This window comes from Podarcis liolepis, assembly GCF_965112155.1.
Source record: "Podarcis liolepis genome assembly, chromosome: W".
NCBI classification, from domain to species: domain Eukaryota; kingdom Metazoa; phylum Chordata; class Lepidosauria; order Squamata; family Lacertidae; genus Podarcis; species Podarcis liolepis.
This window is the reverse complement of record NC_139568.1, coordinates 7,280,946-7,293,027: the sequence shown is the minus strand read 5'-3', so window position 1 is coordinate 7,293,027 and position 12,082 is coordinate 7,280,946. Positions and strand designations below refer to the sequence as shown.

At 49.7% G+C, this 12,082-nt stretch overlaps 1 long non-coding RNA gene and 1 pseudogene across 2 annotated transcripts in view; one reads left to right on the top strand and one right to left on the bottom strand.

Moving 5' to 3' along the window:
• The window catches only part of LOC310697729, an 861,879-nt gene that overhangs the window by 88,374 nt on the left and 761,423 nt on the right, over window positions 1-12,082 (bottom strand). The gene's annotated exons all lie outside the window — the stretch shown is intronic.
• LOC310697815 (inositol polyphosphate 5-phosphatase OCRL-like) overlaps window positions 4,282-12,082 on the top strand; it is a 127,319-nt pseudogene continuing 119,518 nt past the window's right edge. The window contains exons 1-4 of the transcript in view: window positions 4,282-4,303; window positions 6,224-6,330; window positions 10,250-10,377; window positions 10,460-10,663. The product of the transcript in view is annotated as an inositol polyphosphate 5-phosphatase OCRL-like (transcript). The remainder of the gene's footprint in view (window positions 4,304-6,223; window positions 6,331-10,249; window positions 10,378-10,459; window positions 10,664-12,082) is intronic.

Below are 12,082 nucleotides of genomic sequence, written 5' to 3'. Positions count from 1 at the left end.
GATTCAAGTCCTTACCAAATTCAGTAATGTTATTTACTGTTAAGTCCAGAGTTGTAACATTTGTAGCCAAAACATCAATTTGGCCTTGTAACTTTCCCAAGAGAACAAAAACTCTGTCCAGTTCAGCCTGAATTTTCCCTCCTCCAGTCATTCTTGTAATGTCCCAAAACCCCCTCTAGAGGGATTTTGGTTCCTTGATAATCCTTCCAGTTCGAATCCGAAAAACAAGTTAGTTTGTATCAGCTCTTCCTTGTTTTCAACAAATTGTAAGAAAATTGTAACAATTATAACCAGCAGGAGCAACAGAAACAAAGTTCTCTTTTTCTGTCTTGACAGCCAATTTGATAGCTGTCAAACTCTTCAGTACCTCATCAACAGGCTTTCTCCCGGAGCACTCCCGGGTCCGGGGGGTGGCACATCAGCTCCCAAAATTAGCTCTTTATCCTCCAGTAAAATTTCTTAAACTGCCAAACCGTGAAATTAAAATCTTTTACCAAAAAAGGGGGGGAAAGGGTTCACTCGACCTTAGTTAGCAGGTCCTTGCTTTAAATTATTTACAAGGAGGGGAGGCGGACTTCCTGTTTACACCTTCCCCGACCGTGCCTAATTCATAAAAATTTCTTTACAATTCCAATGTCCGTACTACTCACGGGTTGTTACTTTAAAGTCCAATTGCTCACAAGAAGAAGTCAGCGCTCTCCGACAATGGCAGTGCGGCTTCACTCCGCAGGAGAAGCAGTTGACTCTCAGCACCGCGCCGCTCACCCCGTCCCCGTTCCGAAGCCTTTAAAAAGGCTCCTGCGCAGCTCGGGGGGGCACAAATGGTGCCCGCCGAGTCACCACGCTCACAGACTTCACCGCCTGTGATTTTTGAGGGTCCCCCCGTTGCCGCAGCGGCAAGACCCAATCCTGCGGAGCCGATTCCCTACGGAGCTCAGAGGGAATCCGCCATTGGTCGATCACGCTAACCCGGAAGTTCCGTCTCCAGTCTCATGGGCTTCTCCAGATCAACGTGCAGGAGCTGCTCTTCCGAAACAAACACCTTCTTCAGCCTTTCAAAGGATTGCTGGGCACTTTCTGTCCACGCGAACTTCTTTTTGCTACTGAGACAATCTGTTATGGGCGCTGTCAAGTGAGCGAAGTTCTTTATGAACTTCCTGTAGAAGTTGCTGAACCCTAAGAACCTCTGCACATCTTTCTGGGTTTTGGGGGCTTTCCATTCCAGCACTGCCTTCACCTTGCCTGGGTCCATAGCTAGGCCCTTGTCTGACAACTTGTACCCTAGAAACCCGACCTCCCAGGCGTGAAATTGGCATTTTTCCAGCTTGACCCACAACTGATGCTTCTGCAGTCTCTGTAGCACTTTTCTGACGTCTCTGACGTGTTGCTTCTCATTGTCCAAATAGATTAAGACGTCATCCAAAAAGGCTACGCAATTCTTGTACAGCAGGGGCCCCAACACGTGGTGCATGAATCCTTGAAAACAGGCGGAGCCCGATTGTAATCCAAATGGCATGACCAAGTACTCGAAGGCCCCCAGGGGGGTGAACATGGTAGTTCTCCATTCGTCCCCCTCCCTTATCCTAATTAAATTGTATGCCCCCCTGAGGTCCAGCTTGGTAAAAATCTTCCCCTGCCTCACCTGGATTAAAATGTCGTCAATCCTTGGCATTGGGAAGGTCACGGGTTCTGACACCAGGTTCAAGGCCCTATAATCTACGACCAACCTGGGCTGATTAGTCTCCTTTTTGTCCACAAAGAACACCGGACTGCCCCCCACCGCCTTTGATTCCCTTTGATTCCCTTCAGGTTCTTGTCAATAAACTGCCGCAACTCCTGCATCTCCCGGTCGGACATGGCATACAGCTTGCCCACCGGCAACTGAGCCCCTGGGAGCAGGTTGATTTGGCAGTCAAAGGGCCTGTGGGGAGGTAGTCCATCTGCCTCCCTCTCGCTGAAGACCTCCTTCAGGTCAGCATATTGTGGTGGCACCTCCTCTTTTTGTTCCACGGCCAGACCAGCCACCCTGGCCACCGTCATTCTTGGGTTCTCCCCTCCCAGACAGTGTCCTAAGCAGTAAGCTGACCCAAAGGTGACTGACCGCTGATGCCATGACACTACTGGATCATGCAGTGCCAGCCAGCTCATACACAGTATTATTGGGGGTCCTGCCAGTGTGGCCACGTGGAAGGCAATGGTCTCCATGTGCCTGGAAACCCTCATTCGCATTGGCGGGGTCTGGTGTGTCACTTCCCCTCCCAGAAGTTCCCTGCCATCGATGGTTGTCACCTGCAAGGGAAAATCCAGAGGCAACAGGTGGAGTTGGTGCTCCAGAGCAAAGTCTCTGCCGAAGAAATTACACGAGCTGCCCGAATCCAGCAGTCCCTTAACTTTGACAGGGTGCCCATGCGGGAGTTCTAGCACCACTTCTATGGCTATAGCTGCCTTGAGGGGGTCAGGCTGGGGGACTTCTATTGGTTGCTGGCCTGGCTGCTGCCCCTGCTGGTTGGCAGCCAGGCGTTGTCGTTTCCCTGCGCCTGCCCTTCCTCCCCCCCCATCGTGGTCTACAGCCCCCCCCCACCTGTTGCCAGGCTTTTCGTTGAGGGCAGACCTTAGCAAAATGTCCTGGTCGTTGACAGAGGAAACACTTCTTGGTAGTTTTCCACTCCTTTCCCTCCCTTTTACGACCTTCACAGAGTTTGAAACCTCTCTCTCGCGCCATCAATTTCTGTTGGCTCTGCCGCCTGGGGAGGCTCCCTCGGTATCTCAGGAATGCGGTAGTCATGGAAACGTTCTCCTCTCACTTCATGTTTCTCCTGAGCCCGCGCTTCTTGGCCTACGCCTATCGCTAGCACAGCCTTTGTAAGCTCGTCCATCGACCATGGCCGGGGCGCTCGGGACAACTCGTCTTTCACTTCGGGGGACAGACCCACCTCGAACAACATTTGTATCGGTTCAGAGTCCAGATCCCACCCGAGCCGGTGTACTAACATCACAAAACGCGACCAGTAGCTTCTGACGGACTGGCTTCCCTGTTTGCACCCCATCAGTTCCCGTCGTGTCACACTTTGCTCCACCTCGCTGGAGAACATCGCGTCCATTCCCTGAAGGAATTTCTTAAGGTCCTTCAAGGCATCATTTTGCGTCGCCATTAGGAGCCTGATCCATTCGCACGCCCCATCCTGCAGATACCCCACAATGTAAGCCACCCTCTCCCCGTCATCAGCAAAGTCATTTTTCTGCAGCTCCAAAGCGTACTGCACTTCCGTTTGGAAAGCATTGTAGTCTTGGGGCTTTCCACCAAATTTGTGTACCAGCCCCGGTACCTTCCTTGCGATGGGGGTGGCTCTGACCTGTGCATCCTGTGCATCTTTGACGCCTAGTCTCCGCCTACTTTCCCTGCGCAGAGGCCTACTACGCAGGGAGGGTGTGGGCATCGGAGGACCCGTGCTCTCCCCGCTGGTCCCCGGCGAGGAGTCTTGGAGCCACCTCGCTGATTCCCCCATCTGCCCCCCTTCTCCAATGGTGCTACGCTGATTTCCTTCCCCAGAAGATGTGCTGCTTCTCTCCCTCCCGGGACGCTCTCCGGAATCCCTCTGGAGCCCTCCCTCTCCCCCTGGCTCCGATGGCAGTTCCCTGACACCCCCATTCCGTTAACCGCACCAAGCAACAAGCTGTAAAATGCAAGTTTTAAACACAAGCTTTCCTTTGCATCTCACAGAACTTTAAATGTAATTCGTGGTTTTTTTCACCTGTCTGCCGAGCTTAGGTCTTTTTGCCATCCTTTAAATGGGAAATCAGTAGTCAAGCCATACTTTTTGGTAAAACGTTCGTCTGGATCCCGGAAGTCCTACCTGAGAAGAACAATGGGAGTGTCCGCTAGCGCCAGCCACTTCTCCTTCTGCAAGCAGCGCCACCCGAATTCCCACCTGGGATGAGCCGTTTGGTGCACTAAACTGAGCTGCCGGAGAAAGACTGGGGCGGGCGGCAAGTGGGAGGGGGAAGTCGTGTGCTTCTGTCCCGTGAGAAAAGTGCTGGGCTCTGTCTCTCCAGTTGCGCTTCCTCAGTTCAGAAGTGGACTATAGCAGCTGGGCTGGGCTGCCACAAAGCCCATCAAGGCCACAGGCTGCTAGCATGACTCATCCCAGATTTCTCATCTGAGGGGAAAGGGTGCGCGGTCGTAAACGCTGGCCTTGGCAACTTGGCTGAGCTACCTTGGGCCAGCTTAGCCTCCCTCACAGAGGGTTGTTCTGAAGATACACTCAGGAAAACACCCGAGGCATGAAGAAGAAGCACAAGGAGAGTATGGAAAGGGGGGTGGGGAGTGCTCCCACCCCAGCCGCTCCAGGATGGGAAGTCCGTCCCAGGGGAAGCGGGATTCAGGCGGAGGAGGACGTCGGGTTGGGTGGGGGTTGCCAGGAGCAGCACGATGTTCCTTGAACCCCCGGCTTCCACTCTCCAGGCAGGCGCCCAACGTGGCCAGCTGGCACTCCAGCCTTGGCATGCAGATCCCGGGTTCAGCCCCAGATCTCTGGAGCGGAAAGGCTCTTGGGCGTGAATATGAAAGGCAGCATCTGTCAGAATAGGTCTTACTGAGCCAGTACAGATGAACATGACTATGGGTTCGTTTCTTCGGCATCCCAGAACTGTGAAGGTTGCCTCAACTGTTGAGCAGCACAGCTAAGGAAGAAGCAGTGGCGTGTCTCCGGGGGGAGCATAGCTCCCATTCCCTTCCAAACACACAGACAGGACAGTGTGGTGGCACCCAGGGAATAGTTGCAGCAGCCGGATGGCTGGCTGAAACACACACCATTGCACTCTTTTTGAATGGGATTTACTCTGAATCAGCCAGTTAGTGAACTTGGTGCTCCTGTGCAACAAAGCCACTACAAAATTGCTCTTCCCCACACACTTCCAGGTCCCTCCAGCTGGGCTTTTTGAGTGTGATGGGTTTTTCTCACTCCAGAGCAGTTTGTGTTTAAGCTGAAAGTCACCAGGAAAGCAAGGGAGGCTAAAAATTTTGCATTTGTTGATATAAGGTTTTAAGAACTCTAATAATGACTATGTGGAAATGACTGGGAAAAGGGAAAAAAGGAAAATCAAGGTTTTTGACTCTTGGTTTCCTGGAAGAAGATCAAAAGACTCCCCTGGACTAGAAGAGACATCTCATTAACAACTGGAGAAATGCCAAAGAACTTTGGGTATCTGCTTGGGAACTTTCTGATGCAGTATTAATTTAACAAGGAGCCAGGAGTGAAACCGAAAGTAGACTGACTAGCTAGCTGAATCCAATTATATTGCTATGGGGTGGGGGGAACCTCTAACATTTTACTTTTCGATACTTGTACTTCCAGGGTGAATTGAATGGGTGGAGGGGGGTGGAGGAGAGGCAGAAAGAAGAGCTAACTTGTCCGTGGCTAGGGGGCGCAATCTGGACGGTTCTGCCGGGGCGCAAGATCACCTAACTACTGCTCTGCGCCTCTGGACCAGGGGTGGATGGTGCTCATTGGGACTGGTAGGGTGGAAGGCAAGGAGGCCAACAGTAGGTGGCGCCAGAGCCAAGGAGTGGCAGAGCAAATGCATTCTGTATCTGAGATGGAGTGGGAAGGGGCTGGCGGCCACCACAGCCATCCCCTGTCTGCCCTCATGGAGCGGCCAGAATCCACTGGGCAAATGCTCATCTTGCCAGAGTCTGGGTCTTCTGCTGTTGCTCTCTCAGAAACCGTGGCCAGGTGGGATGTTTCGTTTTTCGTAGCTTGTTCCTTTTCTTTGTTCGGGTTCCTACGTCACACCAGCAGTTTAAATGGCAACACTCCTTTGCAAGATTGGCCGCCTTTTTAATTGTTTGTTATGGAAAATCAATAAAATGTTAAGTTGCCCTTGCCAAAGGGTTTCATGACATCTGGCTGAAGACTTTTTGTGCTAAAAGTTGAAGCTATGCTGGTGTGTGTGTGTGTGTGTGTGTGTGTGTGTGTGTGTGTGTGTGTGTCCGTCCGTCCCTGTGGCCGCTGTGTATTCAACATTCCACCCCCTCCAAAGAATCCTAAGAACCTTACTTTTCCTTTCACAGTGCTACGATTCCCAGCACCCTTAACAAACCATTGTTCCCAGGACTTTTTGGGTGTGGGTGGGAGGAGATGTGCTTTACATGTGCGGTGTGCAGGCATCTCCCAGCACATGTGTGTGGGGATTCAAGACTAACTCTTATGCTTTTCTTCCTTAGACCAGCTTGACGTTGAAAAGGAGGTTCTCTGCGTTGAGGAACACACGCAATTTCACAGCGAAGCAGAACACGGGCCGAATGGTCACTCTGTCATTGCATTTGGTGAAGTCAGACTGGCTTTGCAAAGGAGCTTTCCCCTGAAGCCAATTGGTTGCCTACCTCTGGCTGGCTGGCGGCTTGGCACCAGCAAAACACAAAGAGACAGCCCCATGCAACCTCACACCCAAAGATTTCTGCCCATGCTTCAGACATGCAGCCCTAAGAGCAGCTCTGACTCCCACTCTAGGCCCCTCTGCCCCAGTCTTCCACCTGATGTAGGCTACAGGATCTGGGAAGTCTGATCCAGCTTTGAGGTGTGGTTCCATATGGCCGTTAGTACTGTTGTGCTTTTGCCAGAGAGCCACTGAAACCTGGTGGGATAAGTCCCACAATTGGAATGTAATAATGGGGGGATACAATCTATTTCAGAGAAACAGACCAAACAAGAAAGGAGGAGGAGTGGCGTTATATGTCAGGGATGTGTATACCTGTGAAGAGATCCAAGATTTTGAACCTCAAAGCCAAAGTGAGAGCATTTGGGTCAAAATTAAGGGAGAGAAGAATAACAGAGACCTCATTGTGGGAGTTTACTATAGATCCCCAAGCCAAACGGAGGACATAGATGATGCCTTCCTGGAACAGATGGCCAAGCATGCAAAAGGAAGGGAGAAAGTAGTAATGGGGGACTTCAATTACCCGGATATTTGTTGGATGTCAAACTCAGCCAAGAGCATAAGGTCAAACAGATTCCTCACTGGCCTTGCAGACAACTTCATTGTCCAGAAAGTGGGAGAAGCAACAAGAGGAACAGCCATTTTAGATCTGGCCCTAAACAATGTTGATGACCTGGTTAGTGGGGTAGAAGTGGAAGGATCATTAGGCGCGAGTCATCATGCTCTTCTGAAGTTTACTATACAGCGGAAAGGAGCAGCCAAGCATACTAGGACTCAATTTCTTGACTTTAAGAAAGCCGACTTCATAAAACTTAGGGAAGTGCTGGGTGAGATCCCATGGACAGTAATACTAAAAGGAAAGGGAGTTCATGATGGCTGGGAGTTTGTTAAAAGGGAGATAGTAAAAGCACAACGTCAGGCAATACCAATGAGACGGAAACATGGAAGGTGCCTAAAGAAGCCAGGGTGGCTATCTAAAGAACTTTTAACTGAGTTAAGATTAAAAAAGGATGTGTACAAAAAAATGGAAAAGGGGGGAAACCACCAAAGAGGAATTCAAACAAATAGCCAGCACGTGTAGACACAAAGTCAGAAAAGCTAAAGCACAGAATGAACTCAGGCTTGCTAGAGAGGTTAAAAGCAACAAAAAAGGCTTTTATGGGTATGTTCGTAGCAAAAGGAAGAACAAAGAAACAGTGGGGTCACTCAGAGGAGAAGATGGTGAAATGCAAACAGGGGACACTGAAAGGGCTGAACTCCTCAATGCCTTCTTTGCCTCAGTCTTCTCCGATAAAGAAGACAATGCCCGACCTGAAGAATTTGGAGCAAATGATTCAGCAAAGGAAACACAGCCCAGAATAACTAAGGAGATAGTACAAGAATATTTGGCTAGTTTAGATGTATTCAAGTCTCCAGGGCCAGATGAACTGCATCCAAGAGTATTAAAAGAACTGGCAGATGTGATCTCAGAACTACTGGCAGTCATCTTTGAGAATTCCTGGAGAACAGGCGAAGTCCCGGCAGACTGGAGGAGGGCAAATGTTGTCCCTATTTTCAAAAAGGGGAAAAGAGAGGACCCAAATAATTACTGCCCAGTCAGTCTGACATCAATACCAGGGAAGATTCTGGAGCAGATCATTAAGCAAACAGTCTGTGAGCACCTAGAAAGGAATGCTGTGATCACCAATAGTCAGCATGGATTTCTGAAAAATAAGTCATGTCAGACTAACCTGATCTCGTTTTTTGACAGAATTACAAGCCTGGTAGATGAAGGGAACGCAGTGGATGTAGCCTACCTTGATTTCAGCAAGGCATTTGACAAGGTGCCCCATGATATTCTTGTAAAGAAGCTGGTAAAATGCGGTCTTGACTATGCTACCACTCAGTGGATTTGTAACTGGCTGACTGACCGAACCCAAAGGGTGCTCATCAATGGTTCCTCTTCATCCTGGAGAAGAGTGACTAGTGCCACAGGGTTCTGTCTTGGGCCCGGTCTTATTCAACATCTTTATCAACGACTTGGATGATGGACTCAAGGGCATCCTGACCAAATTTGCAGATGACACCAAACTGGGAGGGGTGGCTAACACCCCAGAGGACAGGATCACACTTCAAAACGACCTTGACAGATTAGAGAACTGGGCAAAAACAAACAAGATGAATTTTAACAGGGAGAAATGTAAAGTATTGCACTTGGGCAAAAAAAATGAGAGGCACAAATACAAGATGGGTGACACCTGGCTTGAGAGCAGTACATGTGAAAAGGATCTAGGAGTCTTGGTTGACCACAAACTTGACATGAGCCAACAGTGTGACGTGGCAGCTAAAAAAGCCAATGCAATTCTGGGCTGCATCAATAGGAGTAAAGCATCTAGATCAAGGGAAGTAATAGTGCCACTGTATTCTGCTCTGGTCAGACCTCACCTGGAGTACTGTGTCCAGTTCTGGGCACCACAATTCAAGAAGGACACTGACAAACTGGAACATGTCCAGAGGAGGGCAACCAAAATGGTCAAAGGCCTGGAAATGATGCCTTATGAGGAACGGCTAAGGGAGCTGGGCATGTTTAGCCTGGAGAAGAGGAGGTTAAGGGGTGATATGATAGCCATGTTCAAATATATAAAAGGATGTCACATAGAGGAGGGAGAAAGGTTGTTTTCTGCTGCTCCAGAGAAGCGGACACGGAGCAATGGATCCAAACTACAAGAAAGAAGATTCCACCTAAACATGCGGGAAGCCTTGACTCCTCACGTGCTCCCTGGGATCAGCTTCGACCCCACCACCCAGTCTTCTGCTGGTGTCACTCGTCCCCCTGGCCCAGAACAGGAGGCTCCTTCCCAACACGCAGAATGGCTTGCACGTGATCGATGGGCCTGTGCTCACTGTGACATAGGCAGGGCCGGATTTATGTATAGGCTAAGTAGGCTGAAGCCTAGGGCCTCTAGATCTAGGGGGCCTCGCCAGCCTGCCCGCTCCCCAGCGCCGCAGACAGTCTTCCCTCTCCCCAAATTGCAAACCCAAGACTTCATGCAGGGCATTTCTCCCCCATTTCAAGGACATTTTGCTTCAAAAGGAAAGGTGGACTTGGAGAAGGCAAGCACAATGCGAGGGAGATAGTGAAAGATACAGGAAATTGAATGCAGATTTCCAAAAAATAGCAGGGAGAGACAAGAGGGCCTTCTTAAACGAGCAATGCAAAGAAATAGAGGAAAACAACAGAATGGGAAGAACCAGAGATCTGTTCAAGAAAACTGGAGCTATGAAAGGAACATTTCATACAAAGAGTACCATAATAAAGGACAAAGGTGGAAAGGACCTAACAGAAGCAGAAGACGTCAAGAAGAGGTGGCAAGAATACACAGAGGAATTATACCAGAAAGATATGGATGTCTCATACACCCCAGGTAGTGTGGTTGCTGACCTTGAGCCTGACATCCTGGAGAGCAAAGTCAAATGGGCCTTAGAAAGCACTGCTAATAACAAGGCCAGTGGAAGTGATGATATTCCAGCTGAACTATTAAATTTTGTTAAAGATGATGCTGTTAAGGTGCTCCACGCAATATGCCAGAAAGTTTGGAAAACTCAGCAGTGGCCAGAGGATTGGAGAAGACCAGTCTACCTCCTTTAGAGGAAAAGGCCTTGAGGGGAGGACCTGTTGCCTCCACAATCCTTCGTAAACATGCATAAGCTGAGAGGCAATTGTCCGACAAATGTGGTGCTGTGCGGAGGCAGGAACATTTTCCTGCAGTTAAGCATTTTCTAAGTTCCTTTCCCGAAACGTCCCCAAACGGTTCTGAAGCCTCTCTAACCTCAGAAGTCTTTTCCTCTCTCCGGAATTCTTGGATTTGAGGATAACTTCATGGAGAAGGAAAGAAACCTGCAGAATCAGCAAATGAGTGCCCGCCGGGAGCCTCCACCCCCACCGCTGCCACCAAGCAGGCTGTAAGTTGCCTTAGAGGTGTACTGTGCCCTCCCGCCTCCTTGCTTTTAAGGACTACTTGAGTTCTGTTCTCATCTCCCTGAGGCGTATCCGTGACAAGGAGAGCATGAGCAAGAAGCAACCCCAATGACGCACACTATGCGCAAGCTCTTTGTGCCTTCCACACATACGCAGTCCGGACAGAGAGAGGGACTCATCAAGCACGTCCTCGCCAAGAGAGAGAAGGAATATGTCAACACCCAGAATTTCAGGTCAGATCATGCAAAAGTGCAAAGACCAGTGGAACCTGTATCAGAGTTGGGGCTGGAGAAAGCGACATCTACATGACAGCTTTATTGTTGGGTGCCAGGCAAAGTCTGTCCTGTTCACTCAGGCCGCATGGGTGGGTAATTGAAAGTATTAGTTGTGGTGGGCAATTTTCCTTGGTGCCACATACTGAACCGTGGCTTCATATTATGAGCAGAACGGCAGCCTCTCCTCCAGGTTTGCACACCTCTCCCCCACCCCAAGCCTATTGGGAAGCTTCCACTTGGATTTTAAATTAACCACAGTTTGGTGTGTCCAGATCCTATGGTGGTTCATTTTACCAGCTTTGTAAACCCACGATTGGAAGTTGGCTTGTTTCAATGAGCCATGGTTCAAATGAAGCGGTTTGTGCAGCTTCAGACATTGTGACAAGATGCAGTTAATCCAAAACTGAAGCAAAACCTTTGGAACTCCTCCTAAAAGCTGTGCTGGAGGACAGGGAGGTGTGACCCCCCCCCCAACACTTGGTGTGGGTCATCCTTATAATGCTAAGCTTACTACTTCAAACAAAGTTTTTGAGTTTTTGCTTTGGTTATTTCCTTGTACTGTTAGTAGTAAGGTAAAGGTAAAGGGACCCCTGACCATTAGGTCCAGTCATGGTTGACTATGGGGTTGCGGTGCTCATCCCACTTTATTGGCCGAGGGAGCCGGCGTGCAGCTTTCGGGTCATGTGGCCAGATTGACTAAGCCGCTTCTGGCGAACCAGAGCAGCGCATGGAAATGCCATTTACCTTCCCGCCGGAGCGGCACTTACTGATCTACTTGCACTTGGACGTGCTTTCGAACTGCTAGGTTGGCAGGAGCAGGGACCGAGCAACGGGAGCTCACCCCGTCGTGAGGATTTGAACCGCAGACCTTCTGATCTGCAAGTCCTAGGCTCTGTGGTTTAACCCACAGCGCCACCCGTGTCCCACTGTTAGTAGTACCCAGTGGCCATTTGTTTTTCATGTCTGCTTTTATGATATGTTTATCAGTATGTGGTTAGCAGCTTCAGATGCTACTGTTTCTGTGCTGTATTTCTGTGCTGTTTTCAGAGTCGGGAATGCCCATTCCTTCATGGCCAGCATGGAAACACAGAAGGCTAGCCATTTAGGAGGTTTGCAAAGAGGACAAGGGTGTTACGGGGTAATCTTCTAGCAAACAAGCTTGGCACAGCAGATCTGAGAGGTGGTTTTCTGCTCCCGGAAAGCCAGCCTGGAAACCAGGTTGCCAGGTGAAGGAAGAATGGAGAGATCAACCAACTCACTTGCCTTCAAAGAATTTCTGGTTGCCTGTGGCTACTGGGATAGTGCTTAGATATCAGGCTGGCTGACACATCTTAAAAAATACAAGGGAAAAGCTTTTTTTCCTTTCATTAGCAAAGCTCCTTTGGGGCCCCGAATAGCTAAGCTGAGGAAGAAG